The sequence below is a fragment of the Ranitomeya imitator genome, chromosome 4 (genome assembly GCF_032444005.1).
Source record: "Ranitomeya imitator isolate aRanImi1 chromosome 4, aRanImi1.pri, whole genome shotgun sequence".
NCBI lineage: Eukaryota > Metazoa > Chordata > Amphibia > Anura > Dendrobatidae > Ranitomeya > Ranitomeya imitator.
In genome coordinates this window covers 141,293,060-141,320,221 of record NC_091285.1, presented here as the reverse complement: position 1 = coordinate 141,320,221, position 27,162 = coordinate 141,293,060, and positions in this window count along the sequence as shown.

The following is a 27,162-nucleotide window of genomic DNA, read 5'->3' as shown; positions in this document are numbered from 1 at the left end:
TTCTGCACAGCTTCCTTGTTTGTTTGTCCACACTGTTGACTTTTTTTGTGCAGCAGTCCACTCCTTGTTATTGCTGCCTGCCATACATTGCTGAGATTACTGCAGGGAGATAGTAATTGTAGGACAGTCCCTTTTTTTTTTTGTTTCATTATATCTCTTCAAGCTACTTTATGCCACAGAAAATATACTCTAATACAGTGGCCCAGATTTATTCACTAGTCTCCCTGAAGAAGAAAAGAGTGCAGATTAAAATTGGCAAATCTGTATCAGTGGCAGTCCTGTGTGTGGCACCTGTCTCAAATTGTGTGCCACATTAAACCTAGTGTGTAATACTGGGTCAGATTTCTTTTAAATTCTCCCTGAAAAAAAAATAGTGGGAGATCAAGATTGGCATTTCTGCTTCAGTGCCACTCCTGTGTGTGCCACCTGTCTCAAATTGGGTGCCACATTAAACCTAGTGTGTAATACTGGGTCAGAATTCTTTTAAATTCTCCCTGAAAAAAAAAATAGTGGGAGATTAAGATTGGCATTTCTGCTTCAGTGCCACTACTGTTATGGACCTGGTGGTTAGGAGCACCCGGCACGACCTGATAGTTAAACTCACACAGGACAAGCTCTGGGATGTGGGAGCTCTGCTGACCGCAAGCCCTAATCCTATCACAACAACTAGAAATAGCCGTGGAGCGTTCCTGACTCTCCCTAGACGCCTCTTCACAGCCTAAGAGCTAGCTAGCCCTAGAGATAGAAAATAAAGCCTACCTTGCCTCAGAGAAATTCCCCAAAGGAAAAGGCAGCCCCCCACATATATTGACTGTGAGTAAAGATGAAAGTCACAAACGCAGAAATGAAACATGTTTCAGCAAAGGGAGGCCAGACTTACTAAACAGACAGAGGATAGGAAAGGTATCTTTGCGGTCAGCACAAAAACTACAAAAGACCATGCAGAGTGTGCAAAAAGACCTCCGCACCGACTCACGGTGCGGAGGTGCCACTCTGCATCCCAGAGCTTCCAGCTAGCAAGACAAAATCATGATAACCAGCTGGACAAGGAAACAATGAACAAATAATAACTATCAGGAACTTAGCTTCTGCTGGAGAAGACAGGTCACCAGAAAGATCCAAGAGCGAACTGAACCAATGCAGGAACATTGACAGCTGGCAAGGAGTAACGATCTGAGTGGAGTTAAATAGAGCAGCCAACCAAAGGATAAACCACGTCACCTGTGTAAGGAACCTCAGAAGCAGCAGCTTCACTCACAGCCACCAGAGGGAGTCCATGGACAGAACCCACTGAAGTACCATTCACGACCACAGGAGGGAGTTCGACAACAGAATTCACAACAGTACCCCCCCCTTGAGGAGGGGTCACCGAACCCTCACCAGAGCCCCCAGGCCAATCAGGATGAGCCAAATGAAAGGCACGAACTAGATCGGCAGCATGAACATCAGAGGCAAAAACCGAGGAATTATCTTCCTGACCATAACCCTTCCACTAGACCAGGTACTGGAGTTTCCGTCTCGAAACACGAGAATCCAAAATCTTCTCCACCACATACTCCAACTCCCCCTCGACCAACACCGGGGCAGGAGGATCAACGGAGGGAACCATAGGCGCCACATATCTCCGCAACAACGACCTATGGAACACATTATGGATCGCAAAAGAAGTTGGAAGGTCCAAACGAAATGACACAGGATTAAGAACTTCAGAAATCTTATATGGCCCAATGAAACGAGGCTTAAACTTAGGAGAGGAAACCTTCATAGGAACATGACGAGATGACAACCAAACCAAATCCCCAACACGAAGTCGGGGACCAACACAGCGCCGGCGGTTAGCGAAACGTTGAGCCTTCTCCTGGGACAATGTCAAATTGTCCACCACATGAGTCCAAATCTGCTGCAACCTGTCCACCACCGTATCCACACCAGGACAGTCCGAAGGCTCAACCTGCCTTGAAGAGAAACGAGGATGGAAACCAGAATTACAGAAAAAAGGAGAAACTAAAGTAGCCGAGCTGGCCCGATTATTAAGGGCGAACTCAGCCAAAGGCAAGAAGGACACCCAATCATCCTGATCAGCAGAAACAAAGCATCTCAGATATGTTTCCAAAGTCTGATAAGTTCGTTCGGTTTGGCCATTAGTCTGGGGATGGAAAGCCGAAGAAAAAGACAAATCAATGCCCATCTTAGCACAAAAGGACCGCCAAAACCTCGAAACAAACTGGGAACCTCTGTCCGAGACGATGTTCTCTGGAATGCCATGCAAACGAACCACATGCTGGAAAAACAATGGCACCAAATCAGAGGAGGAAGGCAATTTAGACAAGGGTACCAAATGGACCATCTTAGAGAAGCGATCACAAACCACCCAAATGACCGACATCCTTTGAGAAACAGGGAGATCAGAAATAAAATCCATGGAAATATGCGTCCAGGGCCTCTTCGGGACCGGCAAGGGCAAAAGCAACCCATTGGCCCGAGAACAGCAGGGCTTAGCCCGAGCACAAGTCCCACAGGACTGCACAAAAGAATGCACATCCCGTGACAAAGAAGGCCACCAAAAGGATCTAGCCACCAAATCTCTGGTACCAAAGATTCCAGGATGACCAGCCAAGACCGAACAATAAACCTCAGAGATAACTTTATTCGTCCACCTATCAGGGACAAACAGTTTCTCCGTAGGACAACGGTCAGGTCTATCAGCCTGAAACTTCTGCAGCACGCGCCGCAAATCAGGGGAGATGGCAGACAAAATTACCCCCTCCTTAAGAATACCCGCCGGCTCCGGAACACCCGGAGAATCAGGCACAAAACTCCTTGTCAGGGCATCAGCCTTCACATTCTTAGATCCCGGAAGGTATGAAACCACAAAATCAAAACGGGAGAAAAAAAGCGACCATCGAGCCGGTCTAGGATTCAACCGTTTGGCAGACTCGAGATAAGTCAAATTCTTGTGATCCGTCAAGACCACCACGCGATGTTTAGCTCCTTCAAGCCAATGTCGCCACTCCTCGAATGCCCACTTCATGGCCAACAACTCTCGATTGCCAACATCATAATTGCGCTCAGCGGACGAGAATTTTCTAGAAAAGAAGGCACATGGTTTCATCACCGAGCCATCAGAACTTCTTTGCGACAAAACAGCCCCTGCTCCAATCTCAGAAGCATCAACCTCGACCTGAAACGGGAGCGAAACATCTGGCTGGCACAACACAGGGGCAGAAGAAAAACGACGCTTCAACTCCTGAAAAGCCTCTACAGCCGAAGAGGACCAATTGACCACATCAGCACCTTTCTTGGTCAAATCAGTCAACGGTTTAGCAATAATAGAAAAATTAGCGATGAAGCGACGTTAAAAATTAGCAAAGCCCAGGAACTTCTGCAGGCTCTTCACAGATGTCGGCTGAGTCCAATCATAAATGGCCTGAACTTTAACAGGGTCCATCTCGATAGTAAAAGGGGAAAAAATGAAACCCAAAAATGAAACCTTCTGAACTCCAAAGAGACGCTTTGACCCCTTCACAAACAAGGAATTCGCACAAAGGACCTGGAACACCATTCTGACCTGCTTCACATGAGACTCCCAATCATCCGAAAAGACCAAAATGTCATCCAAATATACAATCATGAATCTATCCAGGTACTCTCGGAAGATGTCATGCAAAAAGGACTGAAACACAGATGGAGCATTAGAAAGCCCGAATGGCATAACCAGGTACTCAAAATGGCCCTCGGGCGTATTAAATGCTGTTTTCCATTCATCGCCCTGTTTAATTCGCACAAGATTATACGCCCCTCGAAGATCTATCTTGGTGAACCAACTAGCCCCCTTAATCCAAGCAAACAAATCAGAAAGCAGCGGCAAAGGATACTGAAATTTGACTGTGATCTTATTAAGAAGGCGGTAATCAATACAAGGTCTCAAAGAGCCATCCTTCTTGGCCACAAAAATGAACCCTGCTCCCAATGGTGACGACGACGGGCGAATATGACCCTTCTCCAAGGATTCCTTTACATAACTCCGCATAGCGGCGTGCTCTGGCACAGATAAATTAAACAGACGGCCCTTAGGAAACTTACTACCAGGAATCAAATTAATAGCACAATCGCAATCCCTATGAGGAGGTAGGGCACCGGATTTGGGCTCTTCAAATACATCCCGGTAATCTGATAAAAACTCAGGGACTTCAGAAGGAGTGGAAGGCGAAATTGACAACAATGGAACATCACCATGTACCCCCTGACAACCCAAGCCGGACACAGACATAGATTTCCAATCCAACACTGGATTATGGACCTGTAGCCATGGCAACCCCAAAACGACCACATCATGCAGATTATGCAACACCAAAAAGCGAATATCCTCCTGATGTGCAGGAGCCATGCACATGGTCAATTGAGTCCAGTACTGAGGCTTATTCTTGGCCAAAGGCGTAGCATCAATTCCTCTCAATGGAATAGGATACTGCAAGGGCTCCAAGAAAAAACCACAGCGCCTGGCAAACTCCAAGTCCATCAAATTCAGGGCAGCGCCTGAATCCACAAATGCCATAACAGAATAGGACGACAGAGAGCAAATCAGAGTAACGGACAAAAGAAATTTAGACTGTACCGTACCAATGGTGGCAGACCTAGCGAACCACTTAGTGCGCTTAGGACACTCGGAGATAGCATGAGTGGATTCACCACAGTAAAAACACAGCCCATTCCAACGTCTGTGTTCTTGCCATTCAGCTCTGGTCAAAGTCCTATCACACTGCATAGGCTCAGGCCTATGCTCAGAGAATACCGCCAGATGGTGCACAGCTTTGCGCTCACGCAAGCGCCGATCGATCTGAATGGCCAAGGACATAGACTCATTCAGACCATCAGGCGTGGGAAATCCCACCATGACATCCTTAAGGGCTTCAGAAAGACCCTTTCTGAAAATTGCCGCCAGGGCACACTCATTCCACTGAGTAAGCACAGACCACTTTCTAAACTTCTGACAGTACACCTCCGCTTCATCCTGACCCTGACACAAAGCCAGCAAGATTTTCTCTGCCTGATCCACTGAATTTGGTTCATCATAAAGCAATCCAAGCGCCAGAAAAAACGCATCAACATCACGCAATACAGGATCTCCTGGCGCAAGGGAAAATGCCCAGTCTTGAGGGTACACCACGCAACAAAGAAATAATGATTTTTACTTGTTGAACGGGGTCACCAGAGAAGCGGGGTTTCAAAGCTAGAAACAGTTTACAATTATTTTTGAAATTCAAGAACTTAGATCTATCCCCAGAAAATAAATCCGGAATAGGAATTCTAGGCTCTAACATAGGATTCTGAACCACAAAATCTTGAATGTTTTGTACCCTTGCAGTGAGATGATCCACACAAAAGGACAGACCTTGAATGTCCATATCTACACCTGTGTCATGAGCCACCCAAAGGTTTAGGGGAAAAGAAAGACAAAACACAGTGCAAAGAAAAAAAAATGGTCTCAGAACTTCTCTTATCCCTCTATTGAGATGCACTAATACTTTGGGCCAGCTGTACTGTTATGGACCTGGTGGTTAGGAGCACCCGGCACGACCTGATAGTTAAACTCACACAGGACAAGCTCTGGGATGTGGGAGCTCTGCTGACCGCAAGCCCTAATCCTATCACAACAACTAGAAATAGCCGTGGAGTGTTCCTGACTCTCCCTAGACGCCTCTTCACAGCCTAAGAGCTAGCTAGCCCTAGAGATAGAAAATAAAGCCTACCTTGCCTCAGAGAAATTTCCCAAAGGAAAAGGCAGCCCCCCACATATATTGACTGTGAGTAAAGATGAAAGTCACAAACGCAGAACTGAAACAGGTTTCAGCAAAGGGAGGCCAGACTTACTAAACAGACAGAGGATAGGAAAAGTATATTTGCGGTCAGCACAAAAACTACAAAAGACCACGCAGAGTGTGCAAAAAGACCTCCGCACCGACTCACGGTGCGGAGGTGCCACTCTGCATCCCAGAGCTTCCAGCTAGCAAGACAAAATCATGATAACCAGCTGGACAAGGAAACAATGAACAAATAATAACTATCAGGAACTTAGCTTCTGCTGGAGAAGACAGGTCACCAGAAAGATCCAAGAGCGAACTGAACCAATGCAGGAACATTGACAGCTGGCAAGGAGTAACGATCTGAGTGGAGTTAAATAGAGCAGCCAACCAAAGGATAAACCACGTCACCTGTGTAAGGAACCTCAGAAGCAGCAGCTTCACTCACAGCAACCAGAGGGAGTCCATGGACAGAACCCGCCGAAGTGCCATTCACGAACACAGGAGGGAGTTCGACAACAGAATTCACAACACACTCCTGTGTGTGCCACCTGTCTCAAATTGTGTGCCACATTAAACCTAGTGTGTAATACTGGGCCAGATTTCTTTTAAATTCTCCATGAAAAAAAAATAGTGGGAGATTAAGCTTGGCATTTCTGCTTCAGTGCCACTCCTGTGTGTGCCACCTGTCTCAAATTGTGTGCCACATTAAACCTAGTGTGTAATACTGGGTAAGATTTCTTTTAATTTCTCCCTGAAAAAAAAATAGTGGGAGATTAAGATTGGCATTTCTGCTTCAGTGCCACTCCTGTGTGTGCCACCTGTCTCAAATTGTGTGCCACATTAAACCTAGTGTGTAATACTGGGTCAGATTTCTTTTAAATTCTCCCTGAAAAAAAAAATAGTGGGAGATTAAGATTGGCATTTCTGCTTCAGTGCCACTCCTGTGTGTGCCCCCTGTCTCAAATTGTGTGCCACATTAAACCTAGTGTGTAATACTGGGTCAGATTTCTTTTAAATTCTCCCTGAAAAAAAAATAGTGGGAGATTAAGATTGGCATTTCTGCTTCAGTGCCACTCCTGTGTGTGCCACCTGTCTCAAATTGTGTGCCACATTAAACCTAGTGTGTAATACTGGGTCAGATTTCTTTTAAATTCTCCCTGAAAAAAAAATAGTGGGAGATTAAGATTGGCATTTCTGCTTCAGTGCCACTCCTGTGTGTGCCACCTGTCTCAAATTGTGTGCCACATTAAACCTAGTGTGTAATACTGGGTCAGAATTCTTTTAAATTCTCCCTGAAAAAAAAAATAGTGGGAGATTAAGATTGGCATTTCTGCTTCAGTGCCACTCCTGTGTGTGCCCCCTGTCTCAAATTGTGTGCCACATTAAACCTAGTGTGTAATACTGGGTCAGATTTCTTTTAAATTCTCCCTGAAAAAAAAATAGTGGGAGATTAAGATTGGCATTTCTGCTTCAGTGCCACTCCTGTGTGTGCCACCTGTCTCAAATTGTGTGCCACATTAAACCTAGTGTGTAATACTGGGTCAGATTTCTTTTAAATTCTCCCTGAAAAAAAAATAGTGGGAGATTAAGATTGGCATTTCTGCTTCAGTGCCACTCCTGTGTGTGCCACCTGTCTCAAATTGTGTGCCACATTAAACCTAGTGTGTAATACTGGGTCAGAATTCTTTTAAATTCTCCCTGAAAAAAAATAGTGGGAGATTAAGATTGGCATTTCTGCTTCAGTGCCACTCCTGTGTGTGCCACCTGTCTCAAATTGTGTGCCACATTAAACCTAGTGTGTAATACTGGGCCAGATTTCTTTTAAATTCTCCATGAAAAAAATAGTGGAAGATTAAGATTGGCATTTCTGCTTCAGTGCCACTCCTGTGTGTGCCACCTGTCTCAAATTGTGTGCCACATTAAACCTAGTGTGTAACACTGGGTAAGATTTCTTTTAAATTCTCCCTGAAAAAAAAAATAATGGGAGATTAAGATTGGCATTTCTGCTTCAGTGCCACTCCTGTGTGTGCCATCTGTCTCAAATTGTGTGCCACATTAAACCTAGTGTGTAATACTGGGTCAGAATTCTTTTAAATTCTCCCTGAAAAAAAAATAGTGGGAGATTAAGATTGGCATTTCTGCTTCAGTGCCACTCCTGTGTGTGCCACCTGTCTCAAATTGTGTGCCACATTAAACCTAGTGTGTAATACTGGGTAAGATTTATTTTAAATTCTCCCTGAAAAAAAAATAATGGGAGATTAAGATTGGCATTTCTGCTTCAGTGCCACTCCTGTGTGTGCCATCTGTCTCAAATTGTGTGCCACATTAAAGCTAGTGTGTAATACTGGGTCAGATTTCTTTTAAATTCTCCCTGAAAAAAAAAATAATGGGAGATTAAGATTGGCATTTCTGCTTCAGTGAAACTCCTGTGTGTGCCACCTGTCTCAAATTGTGTGCCACATTAAACCTAGTGTGTAATACTGGGTCAGATTTCTTTTAAATTCTCCCTGAAAAAAAAATAGTGGGAGATTAAGATTGGCATTTCTGCTTCAGTGCCACTCCTGTGTGTGCCACCTGTCTCAAATTGTGTGCCACATTAAACCTAGTGTGTAATACTGGGCCAGATTTCTTTTAAATTCTCCATGAAAAAAATAGTGGGAGATTAAGATTGGCATTTCTGCTTCAGTGCCACTCCTGTGTGTGCCACCTGTCTCAAATTGTGTGCCACATTAAACCTAGTGTGTAATACTGGGTCAGATTTCTTTTAAATTCTCCCTGAAAAAAAAATAGTGGGAGATTAAGATTGGCATTTCTGCTTCAGTGCCACTCCTGTGTGTGCCACCTGTCTCAAATTGTGTGCCACATTAAACCTAGTGTGTAATACTGGGTCAGATTTCTTTTAAATTCTCCCTGAAAAAAAAAATATTGGGAGATTAAGATTGGCATTTCTGCTTCAGTGAAACTCCTGTGTGTGCCACCTGTCTCAAATTGTGTGCCACATTAAACCTAGTGTGTAATACTGGGTCAGATTTCTTTTAAATTCTCCCTGAAAAAAAAATAGTGGGAGATTAAGATTGGCATTTCTGCTTCAGTGCCACTCCTGTGTGTGCCACCCGTTTCAAATTGTGTGCCACATTAATCCTAGTGTGTAATACTGGGACAGATTTCTTTTAAATTCTCCCTGAAAAAAAAAATAATGGGAGATTAAGATTGGCATTTCTGCTTCAGTGCCACTCCTGTGTGTGCCACCTGTCTCAAATTGTGTGCCACATTAAACCTAGTGTGTAATACTGGGTCAGAATTCTTTTAAATTCTCCCTGAAAAAAAAAATAGTGGGAGATTAAGATTGGCATTTCTGCTTCAGTGCCACTCCTGTGTGTGCCACCTGTCTCAAATTGTGTGCCACATTAAACTTAGTGTGTAATACTGGGTCAGATTTCTTTTAAATTCTCCCTGAAAAAATAATTGGTGGAGATTAAGATTGGCATTTCTGCTTCAGTGCCACTCCTGTGTGTGCCATCTCTCTCAAATTGTGTGCCACATTAAACCTAGTGTGTAATACTGGGTCAGATTTCTTTTAAATTCTCCCTGAAAAAAAAAAAGTGGTAGATTAAGATTGGCATTTCTGCTTCAGTGCCACTCCTGTGTGTGCCACCTGTCTCAAATTGTGTGCCACATTAAACCTAGTGTGTAATACTGGGTCAGATTTCTTTTAAATTCTCCCTGAAAAAAAAATAGTGGAAGATTAAGATTGGCATTTCTGCTTCAGTGCCACTCCTGTGTGTGCCACCTGTCTCAAATTGTGTGCCACATTAAACCTAGTGTGTAATACTGGGTCAGATTTCTTTTAAATTCTCCCTGAAAAAAAATAGTGGGAGATTAAGATTGGCATTTCTGCTTCAGTGCCACTCCTGTGTGTGCCACCTGTCTCAAATTGTGTGCCACAATAAACCTAGTGTGTAATACTGGGTCAGATTTCTTTTAAATTCTCCCTGAAAAAAAAAATAGTGGGAGATTAAGATTGGCATTTCTGCTTCAGTGCCACTCCTGGGTGTGCCACCTGTTGTGAATTCCGCTCTTGGGCTCCCTCCGGTGGTTGTAAGTGGCAGTTTGGGAGTTCTGCTCTTGGGTTCCCTCTTGTGGTTTCTATTGGTATGGCTGCTCCTTGGAGTTAGCTGTCATCAGCTGCCTCCACTTATCTTCTCTTCTGCTCGGCTATTTAGGTCTGGCTCTGTCTTCGGCCAGTGCCACTTGTAAATGGTTTCTGGTTGGATTCACATCTCTTTGGAGTTCCCTGTTATCCTGACCAGTTCAGCTAAGCTAAGATTTTGCTTGCTCTTTTCTGTCCATAGGTTGTGGACTTATCCATTCTGTGCTTTCTTTGTTTGTCCAGCTTATCAGTGTGAATTTATTCTGTCTTGCTGGAAGCTCTGGGAGGCAGATTTGCCCTCCACACCTTTAGTCAGGTGTGGAGTTGTTTTTGTAAACTCTGCATGGATTTTTGTAGTGTTTTATGCTGACCGCACAGTATTCCATCCTGTCCTATCTATTTAGCTAGACTGGCCTTCTGTGCTCATCCTGGTTTCATTCTGTGTATGTCTTTTCCCTCTCCACTCACAGTCATTATTTGTGGGGGGCTAATCTATCCTTTGGGGATTTTCTCTGAGGCAAGATAGTTTTCCTGCTTCTTTCTTTAGGGGTAGTTAGCTCTTAGGCTGTGACGAGATGCCTAGGGAGAGTTAGGAGCATTCCACGGCTACTTCTAGTGTTGTGTTGAGCTTAGGGACTGCGGTCAGTACAGTTACCACGTCCTTCAGAGCTCGTTCCATGTTGCTCCTAGACCACCGTATCATAACAGTACAAGTGTCCAAAAATGAATTAAATGCATCTCAAAAGAAGGAAAATAAAGTTCTGAACCATTTTTTTTCCTGTGCTTTGGTTTGTCTTTTTTTTTTTTTTTCCTCTTGATATCTGGGTGGTTCAGGATATATGCTTTGGCATGGATGTTCAGGGTTTGTTTTCTCGTGTGGATCAACTTGCTGCAAGAGTACAGAGTATCCAGAACTATGTTGTCCAGACTCCGGCTTTAGAGCCCAGAATTCCTACTCCTGATTTGTTTTTTGGGGACAGATCCAAGTTTTTGAACTTTAAAAATAACTGCAAATTGTTTTTTGCTTTGAAACCCCGTTCTTCTGGTGATCCCATTCAGCAACTAAAAATCATCATATCCTTGCTGAAGATTGGGCTCCAGACTGGGCTTTTTCTCTTGAAACAGGGGATCCGGCATTATTGAATGTAGATGCATTTTTTCAAGCGCTCGGATTATTGTATGACGAACCTAATTCTGTGGATCATGCAGAAAAAACCCTGTTGGCCTTGTGTCAAGGTCAGGAAGCGGCAGGGTTAGACTGCCAGAAATTTAGAAAATGGTCTGTGCTCACTAAATGGAATGAAGAGGCTCTGGCTGCTATTTTCAGAAAAGGTCTTTCTGAAACCCTTAAAGATGTTATGGTGGGCTTCCCTACGCCTGCTGGTTTGAGCGAATCTATGTCTCTAGCCATTCAGATTGATCGGCGTCTGCGCGAGCGCAAAGCTGTGCACCATATGGCAGTATCCTCTGAGCAAAGTCCTGAACCTATGCAATGTGATAGGATTTTGACTAGAATAGAACGGCAGGAATTCAGACGTCAGAATAGGCTGTGTTTTTACTGTGGTGATTCGGCTCATGTTATCTCTGATTGCCCTAAGCGTACTAAGAGAGTCGCTAGGTCTGTTACCATTAGTACTATACAGCCTAAATATCTCTTATCTGTGACCCTGATTTGCTCATTGTCGTCCTTTTCTGTCATGGCATTTGTGGATTCAGGCACTGCCCTGAACTTAATGGACTTAGAATTCGCCAGGCGCTGTGGTTTTTCCTTGCAGCCTTTGCAGAGCCCTATTCCTTTGAGGGGCATTGATGCTACACCCTTGGCCAAGGATAAACCTCAGTACTGGATGCAGATGACTATGTACATGGCTCCTGCACATCAGGAAAATTGCTGTTTTCTGGTGTTGCATAACCTGCATGATGTTGTTGTACTGGGATTTCCATGGTTACAGGAACATAATCCGGTGCTGGATTGGAAAACTATATCGGTGACTAGTTGGGGGTGTCGAGGAGTACATAGTGACGTTCCTTTGATGTCAATTTCCTCTTCCCCCTCTTCTGAGGTCCCTGAGTTTTTGTCGGATTTCCAGGATGTATTTGATGAGCCCAAGTCCAGTTCCCTTCCCCACATAGGGACTGTGATTGTGCTATTAACTTGATTCCTGGTTGTAAGTTCCCTAAGGGCCGACTTTTCAATCTGCCTGTGCCAGAGCATGCCGCCATGCGGAGCTATGTTAAGGAATCTTTGGAGAAAGGGCATATTCGGCCCTCTTCGTCACCATTGGGAGCAGGTTTCTTTTTTGTTGCTAAGAAGGATGGCTCCTTGAGGCCCTGTATTGATTATTGTCTTCTTAATAAGATCACGGTCAAATTCCAATACCCCTTGCCTTTGCTTACTGATTTGTTTGCTCAGATTAAGGGGGCTAGTTGGTTTACTAAGATTGACCTCCAAGGGGCATATAATCTTGTTCGTATTAAACAGGGTGACGAATGGAAAACTGCATTTAATACGCCCGAAGGCCATTTTGAATACCTTGTGATGCCATTTGGGCTCTCTAATGCTCCATCTGTGTTCCAGTCTTTCATGCATGATATTTTCCGCAATTATCTTGATAAATTCATGGTCGTATATTTGGACGATATTTTGATTTTTTCCGATGATTGGGAGTCTCATGTGAAGCAGGTCAGGATGGTGTTCCAGATCCTTCGTGATAATGCTTTATTTGTGAAGGGGTCTAAGTGCCTATTCGGAGTTCAGAAGGTCTCTTTTTTGGGTTTTATTTTTTCTCCCTCGTCTATAGAAATGGATCCTGTTAAGGTCCAAGCTATTCATGACTGGATCCAACCCACATCTGTGAAGCGTCTTCAAAAATTTTTGGGCTTTGCTAATTTCTATCGCCGTTTCATTGCCAATTTTCCCAGTGTGGTTAAGCCCCTTACTGATTTGACGAAGAAAGGCGCTGATGTGACTAATTGGTCCTCTGAGGCTGTTGAGGCCTTTCAGGAGCTTAAACGCCGATTTACTTCTGCCCCTGTGTTACATCAACCGAATGTTTCTCTTCCTTTTCAGGTTGAGGTCGACGCTTCTGAGATTGGGGCAGGGGCCGTTTTGTCTCAGAGGGAGTCTGATGGTGCTTTGATGAAACTGTGTGCTTTTTTTTCCAGAATATTTTTGCCTGCGGAACGCAATTATGATGTCGGCAATCGGGAGTTGTTGGCTATGAAGTGGGCGTTTGAGGATTGGCGACATTGGCTTGAGGGAGCTAAACACCGTGTTGTGGTCCTGACCGATCATAAGAACCTGATTTACCTCGAGTCGGCCAAGCGGCTGAATCCTAGACAGGCTCGATGGTCCCTGTTTTTCTCCCGTTTTGATTTTGTGGTCTCGTATCTTCCGGGATCTAAGAATGTTAAGGCTAATGCCCTCTCTAGGAGTTTTTCGCCTGATTCTCCTGGAGTCCTTGAGCCGGTTGGCATTCTTAAGGAGGGGGTGATTCTTTCTGCTATCTCCCCTGATTTGCGGCGGGTGCTTCAGGAATTTCAGGCTGACAGGCCTGACCGCTGTCCAGTGGGGAAGCTGTTTGTTCCTGATAGATGGACAAGTAAGGTAATTTCTGAGGTTCATTGTTCAGTGTTGGCTGGTCATCCTGGGATTTTTGGTACCAGAGATTTGGTTGCTAGGTCCTTTTGATGGCCTTCCTTGTCGCGCGATGTGCGTGCTTTTGTACAGTCCTGTGGGACATGCGCCCGGGCCAAGCCTTGCTGTTCCCGTGCTAGTGGGTTGCTTTTGCCTTTGCCGGTCCCTGAGAGGCCCTGGACGCATATTTCCATAAATTTTATTTCGGATCTTCCTGTTTCCCAGAAGATGTCTGTTATCTGGGTTGTTTGTGACCGGTTCTCTAAAATGGTCCATCTGGTACCTTTGCCTAAGTTGCCTTCCTCCTCAGATCTGGTTCCATTATTTTTTCAGCATGTGGTTCGTTTGCATGGCATTCCGGAGAATATTGTGTCTGACAGAGGTTCTCAGTTTGTCTCTAGATTTTGGCGGGTCTTTTGTGCTAGGATGGGCATTGATTTGTCTTTTTCTTCGGCGTTTCATCCTCAGACTAATGGCCAAACTGAGCGAACTAATCAGACCTTGGAGACCTATTTGAGATGCTTTGTGTCTGCTGATCAGGATGATTGGGTGTCTTTCTTGCCGTTGGCCGAGTTTGCCCTTAATAATCGGGCTTGTTCGGCTACTTTGGTTTCATCTTTCTTTTGTAATTTTGGTTTTCATCCTCGTTTTTCTTCTGGGCAGGTTGAGCCTTCTGATTGTCCTGGTGTTAATTCTGTGGTGGACAGGCTGCAGCAGATTTGGACTCATGTGGTGGACAATTTGACGTTGTCTCAGGAAAGGGCTCAACGTTTTGCTAACCGCCATCGGTGTGTTGGTTCCCGGCTTCGTGTGGGGGATTTGGTTTGGTTGTCTTCTCGTCATGTTCCTATGAAGGTTTCTTCTCCTAAGTTTAAGCCTCGGTTTATTGGTCCTTATAACATTTCTGAAATTATTAATCCGGTGTCTTTTCGTTTGGCTCTTCCTGCCTCTTTTGCCATTCATAATGTTTTCCATAGATCTTTGTTGCGGAGATATGTGGTGCCCGTTGTTCCCTCGGTTGACCCTCCTGCCCCGGTGTTGGTTGAGGGAGAGTTGGAATATGAGGTTGAGAAGATTTTGGATTCTCGTTTTTCGAGGCGGAGGATTCAGTATCTTGTCAAGTGGAAGGGTTATGGCCAGGAGGATAATTCTTGGGTTGTTGCCTCCGATGTCCATGCCACCGATTTGGTTCGTGCTTTTCACTTGGCTTGTCCTGATCGGCCTGGGGCCCTGGTGAGGGTTCGGTGACCCCTCCTCAAGGGGGGGGGGGGTACTGTTGTGAATTCCGCTCTTGGGCTCCCTCCGGTGGTTGTAAGTGGCACTTTTGTGAGTTCTGCTCTTGGGCTCCCTCTTGTGGTTTCTAGTGGTATGGCTGCTCCTTGGAGTTAGCTGTCATCAGCTGCCTCCACTTTTCTTCTCTTCTGCTCGGCTATTTAGGTCTGGCTCTGTCTTCGGCCAGTGCCACTTGTAAATGGTTTCTGGTTGGATTCACATCTCTTTGGAGTTCCCTGTTATCCTGACCAGTTCAGCTAAGCTAAGTTTTTGCTTGCTCTTTTCTGTCCATAGGTTGTGGACTTATCCATTCTGTGCTTTCTTTGTTTGTCCAGCTTATCAGTGTGAATTTATTCTGTCTTGCTGGAAGCTCTGGGAGGCAGATTTGCCCTCCACACCTTTAGTCAGGTGTGGAGTTTTTTTTGTAAACTCTGCGTGGATTTTTGTAGTGTTTTATACTGACCGCACAGTGTTCCATCCTGTCCTATCTATTTAGCTAGACTGGCCTCCTGTGCTCATCCTGGTTTCATTCTGTGTATGTCTTTTCCCTCTCCACTCACAGTCATTATTTGTGGGGGGCTAATCTATCCTTTGGGGATTTTCTCTGAGGCAAGATAGTTTTCCTGCTTCCTTCTTTAGGCGTAGTTAGCTCTTAGGCTGTGACGAGATGCCTAGGGAGAGTTAGGAGCATTCCACGGCTACTTCTAGTGTTGTGTTGCGCTTAGGGACTGCGGTCAGTACAGTTACCACGTCCTTCAGAGCTCATTCCATGTTGCTCCTAGACCACCGTATCATAACAGCCACCTGTCTCAAATTTTGTGCCACAGAACATATACTGTATGAGAGTGGGCCACATTTCTTCAATATTCTCCCAGAAAATATAAAAAGGGGGAGATTTGAATTGCTAGTGTCTGCATCAGTGTCATTCCTGTTAGTGGCATATCTGTCTGCCACTGAAGCTGTGTACTGTTATACATTGGGCCTGATTTTCCCTGCAGTCTGACCCACCTATAAAGGGATATATAAATCCAACAGAAGTTTGAGTTCACCTTGTAACTGGTTTTACAGTAACAAATACCGTTAGTTTGGTTACGTTTTTCAAACAATGAGGAAGTCTGGTGGAAGAGGTCGTGGCCGTGGGCGGTCATTGCCAGCTGGTAACGATGGTAGTGGTGGTGGAGCATCAGGTGGTCGTGAGAAAAGCAATATAGCACCTAAGTCTCAAGTTGTTGAGCCAGGTTCGTCGTCTGGCTACATAAGGCCTCGAACGCTCCCTTTTCTGGGAGTAGGAAAACCGCTTTTAAAGCCGGAGCAGCAAGAACAAGTTTTGGCTTTCCTTGCTGACTCAGCCTCTAGCTCTTTCACCTCCTCTTCTGAAACTGCTAACTGTAAAAGCAGCGCATCGTTAGTGGATGTTCACGGTCATGGATAAGTCGCTTCCTTGTCTTCTTCACCAAGAACAACAGAGAAGGATGCGTCAGGCGACACAACGGGTTACTCCATGGAGCTCTTTACACATACCGTTCCTGGGTTAGAAAGTGAAACAGTTAACAGGCCATGCCCATTACAAGTTGAATTGGACATGGAGTGCACAGATGCACAGCCACAGCCAGATTACTATGCTGTTCCTTTGACTCAGACCACAGCATTGCCCTCGCAGTGTACTGATCCAGAATCAGACCCTGATGAGACTATGGTGCCCCGTCACGAACGCTATACCACCGGCTTACACGGTGACACAGACGAAGTTGCACACGAGATAGAAGAGGAGGTCATAGATGAACCAGTTGTTGACCCCGATTGGCAGCCATTGGGGGAACAGGGTGCAGGCGGCAGTAGCTTTGAAGCGGAGGAGGAGGAGCCGCAGAAGGCATCAACATCGCAACAGGCTCCATCTGCCAGGCCCGTATCTGGCCAAAAACGCGTGGCAAAACCAGTTGTAGGACAGCGTGGACATCCGGTTACAGAAGCTCAGTCTGCAATGCCTGAAAAGGTATCCGATAGTAGAAAGAGTGCAGTCTGGCATTTTTTTAAACAACATCCAATTGATCAGCGCAAAGTCATCTGTCAAAAATGTTCAACTACCTTAAGCAGAGGTCAGAATCTTAAAAGTCTAAATACAAGTTGCATGCGTAGACATTTAACCATCATGCATTTGCAAGCCTGGACTCACTACCAAATGTCCCTTAAGGTTGTAGCACCCTCGGCCAATGAAGCTAGTCAGCAACGCTACATCCCTTCCCTCACTGTAAGCCCACCATTTCCCGCACCACCTGCAGCAAATGTGCAGATTTCGTTGCCAGGCCAAAGCAGTCAGGGAATCACCAGTTTCGTAGTAGGAAACACTGCATGTAGGGCACCAGCAAGAATACCATCTCCAACCCTTTCTCAGTCTGCCATGTGCACCGGCACCCCCGCTAGTTCCACGATCTGCAGCTCTCCAGTCCAGCTCACCCTACATGAGACTCTTGTTAGGAAAAGGAAGTACTCATCCTTGCATCCGCGTACACAGGGTTTGAACGCCCACATTGCTAGACTAATCTCATTAGAGATGATGCCCTACCGGTTAGTTGAAAGCGAAGCTTTCAAAGCCCTGATGGACTACGCAGAACCACGCAACGAGCTACCCAGTCGACACTTCTTTTCGAGAAAAGCCATCCCAGCCCTCCACCAGCATGTAAAAGACCGCATCGTCCATGCACTCAGGCAATCTGTGAGTACAAAGGTGCACCTGACAACAGATGCATGGACCAGTAGGCATGGCCAGGGACGTTACGTGTCCATCACGGCTCACTGGGTTAATGTGGTAGATGCAGGGTCCACAGGGGACAGCAATATTGGGACAGTTCTGCCTAGCCCACGGTCTAGGAAACAGTTGGCTGTAGGCGTTCGCCCCCCCTCCTCCTCCTCCTCGTCCTCCTGCAGAAGCAAGAGCTTGTCCACAGACCGCAGTTGCACGAGCACTCCATCCGCAGCTGCCACTGTTGCACACGAGGTGTCCCAATTTGGGACACCTAGTGGCAAGCGTCAGCAGGCTGTATTGGCAATGAAGTGTTTGGGCGACAACAGACACACCGCGGAAGTTCTGTCTGAGTTCTTGCAGAAAGAAACTCAGTCATGGCTGGGCACTGTGCATCTTGAGGCAGGCAAGGTAGTGAGTGATAACGGAAGGAATTTTATGGCTGCCACAGCCCTTTCACAACTGAAACACATTCCTTGCCTGGCTCACACCTTAAACCTGGTGGTGCAGTGCTTCCTGAAAAGTTATCCGGGGTTATCCGACCTGCTCCTCCAAGTGCGCAGACTTTGCTCGCATATCCGCCGTTCGCCCGTGCACTCCAGCAGTATGCAGAACCATCAGCGGTCTTTGAACCTTCCCCAGCATTGCCTAATCATCGATGTTGCAACAAGGTGAAACTCCACACTGCACATGCTTCAGAGACTGTGCGAACAGAGGCTTGCTGTTATGTATTTGTGGGAGGATACACATACACGGGCAGGCAGTTGGATGGCAGACATGGAGTTGTCAGGTGTGCAGTGGTCGAAGGTACAAGACCTGTGTCAAGTCCTTCAGTGTTTTGAGGAATGCACACGGCTGGTTAGTGCAGACAACGCCATAATAAGCATGAGCATCCCCCTAATGCGTCTGCTGATGCAAAGTTTGACGCACATAAAGGAGCAGGCGTCTGCAGGCGAGGAAGAGGGAAGCCTTGATGACAGTCAGCCATTGTCTGGTCAGGGCAGTCTACAGGATGAGGTAGCGGGCGAAGAGGAGGAGGACGAGGGGGATGATGGGGATGAGTATTTTTTGTATGAGGAAGCTTCTCTGGGGCCAATAGCAACTGGTGGCATTGCAAGGCCGGGTTCAGGGTTTTTTAGGGAGACAAGTGACGTAGATTTGCCTGAAACTGCCCCTCAACCCAGCACAACCGCAGATTTGACAACTGGAACTTTGGCCCACATGGCAGATTATGCCTTACGTATCCTCAAAAGGGACCCACGCATTATTAAAATGATGACCGATTACGATTACTGGTTGGCCTGCCTCCTTGATCCTCGCTATAAAGGCAAATTGCAAAATATCATGCCACATGAGAACCTCAAACAAATATTAGCAACCAAACAAGCAACTCTTGTAAGACCGTTTGATTCAGGCATTCCCAGCACACAGCGTCGGTGATGGTTCTCACACGAGCTGCAGGGGGCAACAGGGCAGAGGTGTTAGAGTTGCACAAATCAGAAGTGGCGTTGGACAGAGGGGTTTTCTGACCAGGTTGTGGAGTGATTTCGCAATGACCGCAGACAGGACAGGTACTGCAGCATCAATTCAAAGTGACAGGAGTGACATTTGTCCAGTATGGTTACTAACTATTTTTCATCCCTTATCGATGTTCTCCCTCAACCGTCATTCCCATTTGATTACTGGGCATCCAAAATAGACACCTGGCCTGAATTGGCAGAATATGCATTGCAGGAGCTTGCTTGCCCAGCAGCTAGTGTGCTATCAGAAAGCGTATTCAGTAGGGTTGAGCGAAACGGGTCGAACATTTTCAAAAGTCGCCGACTTTTGGCGAAGTCGAGTTTCATGAAACCCGATCCGACCCCTGTGCGTGGTCGGCCATGCGGTACGCGACTTTCGCGCCAAAGTCGCGTTTCAATGACGCGAAAAGCGCCATTTCTCAGCCAATGAAGGTAAACGCAGAGTGTGGGCAGCGTGATGACATAGGTCCTGGTCCCCACCATCTTAGAGAAGGGAATTGCAGTGATTGGCTTGCTGTCTGCGGCGTCACAGGGGCTATAAAGGGGAGTTCCCGCCGACCGCCATGTTACTGCTGCTGATCTGAGCTTAGGGAGAGGTTGCTGCCGCTTCGTCAGAAGCAGGGATAGCGTTAGGCAGGGTCCATTAACCACAAAACCGCTTGTGCTGTAGCGATTTCCACTGCCCAACACCACCTTCGGTGTGCAGGAACAGTGGAAGCTCCTTTTTTTTTTTTTTTCCTCAGCGCTGTAGCTCATTGGGCTGCCCTAGAAGGCTCCCTGATAGCTGCATTGCTGTGTGTACGCCGCTGTGCAAACCAACTGCTTTTTTCAAAGCACAAATCCTCTTGTTCCTTCCTTTCTGCACAGCTATCTTGTTTGTTTGTCCACACTTTTTATTTAATTTGTGCATCAGTCCACTCCTTATTGCTGCCTGCCATACCTGGCTGAGATTACTGCAGGGAGATAGTAATTGAAGGACAGTTCCTTTTTTTTTTTTTTTTTTTTTTTGTGGGAGATTAAGATTGGCATTTCTGCTACAGTGCCATCCCTGTGTGTGCCATCTCTCACTCAGTGGGCCATAGAAAGCCTATTTATTTTTTTGCTTGATTTGGGTTCCAAAATCTACCAGAAAAAATCACAACATCAATCAGTGGGAGAAAAATATTGGCCTCAGGGCTTGTGTGCCACTCCTTACTCCTGTGTGTGCCATCTCTCACTCAGTGGGCCATAGAAAGCCTATTAATTTTTTTGCTTGATTTGGGTTCTAAATTCTACCTGAAAAAATCAATAAATCAATCAGTGGGAGATTAATATTGGCCTTTGGGCTTGTGTGCCAGTCCTAAGCGTGCCATCTCTCTCTCTCTCAGATAGTGGGCCATAGAAAGCCTATTTTTTTATTATTTTATTGGGTTTATAAATTTTCCCTGGAAAAAAAAAAAAGTGGGAGATTAATATTGGCCTCTGGGCTTGTGTGCCAGTCCTGAGCGTGCCATCTCTCTCACAAATAGTGGGCCATAGAAAGCCTATTTATTTTTTTGGTTGATTTGGGTTCATAATTCTACCTGAAAAAATCAATCAATCAATCAGTGGGAGAAAAATATTGGCCTCAGGGCTTGTGTGCCACTCCTTACTCCTGTGTGTGCCATCTCTCACTCAGTGGGCCATAGAAAGCCTATTAATTTTTTTGCTTGATTTGGGTTCTAAATTCTACCTGAAAAAATCATTAAATCAATCAGTGGGAGATTAATATTGGCCTTTGGGCTTGTGTGCCAGTCCTAAGCGTGCCATCTCTCTCTCTCTCTCAGATAGTGGGCCATAGAAAGCCTATTTTTTTATTATTTTATTGGGTTTATAAATTTTCCCTGGAAAAAAAAAAAAGTGGGAGATTAATATTGGCCTCTGGGCTTGTGTGCCAGTCCTGAGCGTGCCATCTCTCTCACAAATAGTGGGCCATAGAAAGCCTATTTATTTTTTTGGTTGATTTGGGTTCATAATTCTACCTGAAAAAATCAATCAATCAATCAGTGGGAGATTAATATTGGCCTTTGGGCTTGTGTGCCAGTCCTAAGCGTGCCATCTCTCTCTCTCAGATAGTGGGCCATAGAAAGCCTATTTATTATTATTTTTTTTATTGGGTTTATAAATTTTCCCTGGAAAAAAAAAATGGGAGATTAATATTGGCCTCTGGGCTTGTGTGCCAGTCCTGAGCGTGCCATCTCTCTCACAAATAGTGGGCCATAGAAAGCCTATTAATTTTTTTGCTTGATTTGGGTTCCAAAATCTACCAAAAAAAATCACTAAATCAATCAGTGGGAGATTAATATTGGCCTCTGGGCTTGTGTGCCACTCCTGACTCCTGTGAGCGTCATCTGTCACTCAGTGGGCCCTAGAAAGCCTATTTTTTGTTTTATTTGTTTTCTAAATTCTCCCTGAAAAAAATCATTTTATTTTCTTTGGTTTCTAAATTATTCCTGAAAAAATCATTTTTTTTGTATTTTTTTTTTCTCTAAAGTCTCCCTGAAAAAAAAAAAAAATCTGTGGGAGATTCATATTGCCCCTTCTGCTTGTGTGCCAGTCTTGACTCCTGGGTGTGCCATCTCTCTCTCTCTCCCCAATTGTGGGCCATAGAAAGCCTATTAATTTTTTTGCTTGATTTGGGTTCCAAAATCTACCAAAAATAATCACTAAATCAATCAGTGGGAGATTAATATTGGCCTCTGGGCTTGTCTGCCACTCCTGACTCCTGTGTGCGTCATCTGTCACTCAGTGGGCCCTAGAAAGCCTATTTTTTGTTTTATTTGTTTTCTAAATTCTCCCTGAAAAAATCATTTTATTTTCTTTGGTTTCTAAATTATTCCTGAAAAAAATCATTTTTTTTGTATTTTTTTTTCTCTCAAATCTCCCTGAAAAAAAAAAAAAAAAAAAAAAAAATCTGTGGGAGATTCATATTGCCCCTTCTGCTTGTGTGCCAGTCTTGACTCCTGGGTGTGCCATCTCTCTCTCTCTCCCCAATTGTGGGCCATAGAAAGCCTATTAATTTTTTTGCTTGATTTGGGTTCCAAAATCTACCAAAAAAAATCACTAAATCAATCAGTGGGAGATTAATATTGGCCTCTGGGCTTGTGTGCCACTCCTGACTCCTGTGTGCGTCATCTGTCACTCAGTGGGCCCTAGAAAGCCTATTTTTTGTTTTATTTGTTTTCTAAATTCTCCCTGAAACAATCATTTTATTTTCTTTGGTTTCTAAATTATTCCTGAAAAAAATCATTTTTTTTGTATTTTTTTTTTTCTCTCAAGTCTCCCTGAAAAAAAAAAAAAAAAAATCTGTGGGAGATTCATATTGCCCCTTCTGCTTGTGTGCCAGTCTTGACTCCTGGGTGTGCCATCTCTCTCTCTCTCTCCCCAATTGTGGGCCATAGAAAGCCTATTAATTTTTTTGCTTGATTTGGGTTCCAAAATCTACCAAAAAAAATAACTAAATCAATCAGTGGGAGATTAATATTGGCCTCTGGGCTTGTGTGCCACTCCTGACTCCTGTGTGCGTCATCTGTCACTCAGTGGGCCCTAGAAAGCCTATTTTTTGTTTTATTTGTTTTCTAAATTCTCCCTGAAACAATCATTTTATTTTCTTTGGTTTCTAAATTATTCCTGAAAAAAATCATTTTTTTTGTATTTTTTTTTTCTCTCAAGTCTCCCTGAAAAAAAAAAAAAAAAAAAAATCTGTGGGAGATTCATATTGCCCCTTCTGCTTGTGTGCCAGTCTTGACTCCTGGGTGTGCCATCTCTCTCTCTCTCTCCCCAATTGTGGGCCATAGAAAGCCTATTAATTTTTTTGCTTGATTTGGGTTCCAAAATCTACCAAAAAAAATAACTAAATCAATCGGTGGGAGATTAATATTGGCCTCTGGGCTTGTGTGCCACTCCTGACTCCTGTGTGCGTCCTCTCTCACTCAGTGGGCCCTACAAAGCCTTTTTTTTTTTTTTTTTTCCTAAATTCTCCCTGAAACAATCATTTCATTTTATTTGTTTTATAAATTCTTCTGTAAAAAATAATTTTTTTTAATTTTTTTTTTTCTGAAGTCTCCCTTTTAAAAAAAACAAACACAAATCAGTGGGAGATAAATATTTACATTTGCGCTTCAGTGACAGTCCTGCGTGTGTGCCATCTCATTTGTTGCCAACAACAACAGAGTGTGTAACATTGTGGCTGATTTTCGTTGTGGTCTCACCCACCTGTAAAGGGGTAGCTAAATCATACTGAAGTTATAGCTCACCGTGTAAGTTGTGTGACAGCAACAAATACCGTTCGTTTGGTAACGTTTTTAAAACAATGAGGAAGTCTGGTGGAAGAGGTCGTGGCCGGGGGCGTTCATTGTCAGCTGGTAATGAGGGTAGTGGTAGTGGTGGAGCATCAGGTGGTCGTGGGAAAAAAAATATTGCACCTAAGTCTGGAGCTGTGGAGCCAGGTTCGTCGTCTGGCTACACAAGGCCTCGAACCCTCCCTTTTCTGGGAGTAGAAAACCGCTTTTAAAGCCGGAGCATCAAGAGCAAGTTTTGGCTTATCTTGCTGACTCAGCCTCTAGCTCTTTTGCCTCCTCTCGTGAAACTGGTAAAAGTAAAAGCAGCGCGTCGTTAGTGGATGTTCACGGTCAGGGACAAGTCGCTTCCTTGTCCTCTTCAGCAAAAACAACAACAGAGAAGAATGCAGCAGGCGACACAACGGGTTACTCCATGGAGCTCTTTACACATACCGTCCCTGGCTTAGAAAGTGAAGCAGTTAACAGTCCATGCCCATTACAAGTTGAATCTGACATGGAGTGCACTGATGCACAGCCACAGCCAGACTACTATGCTGGTCCTTTGACTCCGACCACAACATTGCCCTCGCAGGGTGCTGATCAAGAATCAGACCCTGATGAGACTATGTTGCCCCATCACAAACGCTATACCACCGACCGACACGGTGACACAGACGAAGTTGCACACGAGCTACAAGAAGAGGTAATAGATGACCCAGTTCTTGACCCCGATTGGCAGCCATTGGGGGAACAGGGTGCAGGCGGCAGCAGTTCTGAAGCGGAGGAGGAGGGGCCGCAGCAGGCATCAACATCGCAACAGGTTCCATCTGCCGGGCCCGTATCTTGGCCAAAACGCGTGGCAAAGTCAAAACCTGTTGGAGGACAGCGTGGCCATCCGGTTAAAGCTCAGTCTGCAATGCCTGAAAAGGTATCCGATGCTAGAAAGAGTGCAGTCTGGCATTTTTTTAAACAACATCCAATTGATCAGCACAAAGTAATCTGTCAAAAATGTTCAACTACCTTAAGCAGAGGGCAGAATCTGAAAAGTCTCAATACAAGTTGCATGCATAGACATTTAACCACCATGCATTTGCAAGCTTGGACTAACTACCAAACGTCCCTTAAGGTTGTAGCACCCTCGGCCAATGAAGCTACTCATCAACGCAACATCCCTTCCGGCAGTGTAGGGCCACCATTTTCTGCACCACCTGCAGTATCTGTGCAGGTTTCTTTGCCAGGCCAAAGCAGTCAGGGTCAGGGAATCTCCAGTTTCGTAGTAGGAAACACTGCATCTAGGGCACCGGCGGCAACAATACCATCTCCCACCGTCTCTCAGTCTGCCATGTCCACCGGCACCCCCGCTAGTTCCACGATCTCCAGCTCTCCAGTCCAGCTCACCCTACATGAGACTATGGTTAGAAAAAGGAAGTACTTAGCCTCGCATCCGCGTACACAGGGTTTGAACGCCCACATAGCTAGACTAATCTCGTTAGAGATGATGCCCTACCGGTTAGTTGAAAGCGAAGCTTTCAAAGACCTGATGGACTACGCTGTACCACGCTACGAGCTACCCAATCGACACTTTTTTTCCAGAAAAGCCATCCCAGCCCTCCACCAGCATGTTAAAGAGCGCATCGTCCATGCACTCAGGCAATCTGTGAGCAAGGTGCACCTGACAACAGATGCATGGACCAGTAGGCATGGCCAGGGACGTTACGTGTCCATCACGGCACACTGGGTAAATGTGGTGGATTCAGGGTCCACAGGGGACAGCAAGTTTGGGACAGTTCTGCCTAGCCCACGGTCTAGGAAACAGTTGGCTGTAGACGTTCGCAACCCCTCCTCCTCCTCCTCGTCCTCCTGCAGAAGCGAGAGCTCGTCCACAGACCGCAGTCGCACAACCACTCCATCCGCAGCTGCCACTGTTGCACACCAGGTCTCCCATTATGGGGCAGCTACTGGCAAACGTCAGCAGGCTGTATTGGCTATGAAGTGTTTGGGCGACAACAGACACACCGCGGAAGTTCTGTCCGAGTTCTTGCAGCAAGAAACGCAGTCGTGGCTGGGCACTGTAGATCTTGAGGCAGGCAAGGTAGTGAGTGATAACGGAAGGAATTTCATGGCTGCCATCTCCCTTTCCCAACTGAAACACATTCCTTGCCTGGCTCACACCTTAAACCTGGTGGTGCAGTGCTTCCTGAAAAGTTATCCGGGGTTATCCGACCTGCTCCTCAAAGTGCGTGGACTTTGCGCACATATCCGCCGTTCGCCTGTACACTCCAGCCGTATGCAGACCTATCAGCGTTCTTTGAACCTTCCCCAGCATCGCCTAATCATAGACGTTGTTACAAGATGGAACTCAACACTGCACATGCTTCAGAGACTGTGCGAACAGAGGCGGGCTGTTATGTTTTTGTGGGAGGATACACATACACGGGCAGGCAGTAGGATGGCAGACATGGAGTTGTCAGGTGTGCAGTGGTCGAAGATTCAAGACATGTGTCAAGTCCTTCAGTGTTTTGAGGAATGCACACGGCTGGTTAGTGCAGACAACGCCATAATAAGCATGAGCATCCCCCTAATGTGTCTGCTGATGCAAAGTTTGACGCACATAAAGGATCAGGCGTCTGCACCAGAGGAAGAGGAAAGCCTTGATGACAGTCAGCCATTGTCTGGTCAGGGCAGTGTACAGGACGAGGTAGCGGGCGAAGAGGAGGTGGAGGATGAGGAGGATGATGGGGATGAGTATATTTTTAATGAGGAAGCTTTCCCGGGGTCATTGGAAATTGGTGGCGTGGCAAGGGCGGGTTCTGGTTTTTTGAGGGACACAAGTGACGTAGATTTGCCTGCAACTGCCCCTCAACCAAGCACAACCGCAGATTTGACAACTGGAACTTTGGCCCACATGGCGGATTATGCCTTGCGTATCCTCAAAAGGGACACACGCATTACAAAAATGATGAACGATGACGATTACTGGTTGGCCTGCCTCCTTGATCCTCGCTATAAAGGCAAATTGCAAAATATTATGCCACATGAGAACTTGGAACTAATATTAGCAACAAAACAATCAACTCTTGTTGACCGTTTGCTTCTGGCATTCCCTGCACACAGCGCCCGTGATCGTTCTCACATGAGCTCCAGGGACCAGCAGACCAGAGGTGTTAGAGGGGCAGAAATCAGAAGTGGCGTTGGCCAGAGGGGTTTTCTGACCAGGTTGTGGAGTGATTTTGCTATGACCGCAGACAGGACAGGTACTGCAGCATCAATTCAAAGTGACAGGAGACAACATTTGTCCAGTATGGTTACAAACTATTTTTCATCCCTTATCGACGTTCTCCCTCAACCGTCATTCCCATTTGATTACTGGGCATCCAAATTAGACACCTGGCCAGAATTGGCAGAATATGCATTGCAGGAGCTTGCTTGCCCGGCAGCTAGTGTCCTATCAGAAAGAGTATTCAGTGCTGCAGGTTCAATACTAACTGAAAAAAGGACTCGTCTGGCTACCCAAAATGTAGATGATCTAACCTTCATTAAAATGAACCACAACTGGATTTCGAAATCTTTTGCCCCACCTTGCCCGGCTGACACCTAACTTTCCTATGAAAAGGTCTTGCCTGTGGACTCTTCTGAATGACTTTTCCAATCTCGTAATTTTCTGCACCTGATTGTCCAGCATACGACATGTTTACTCCTAACAAAATGGCCAAACTCCCCACACGGGGCCGTGGTATCGCC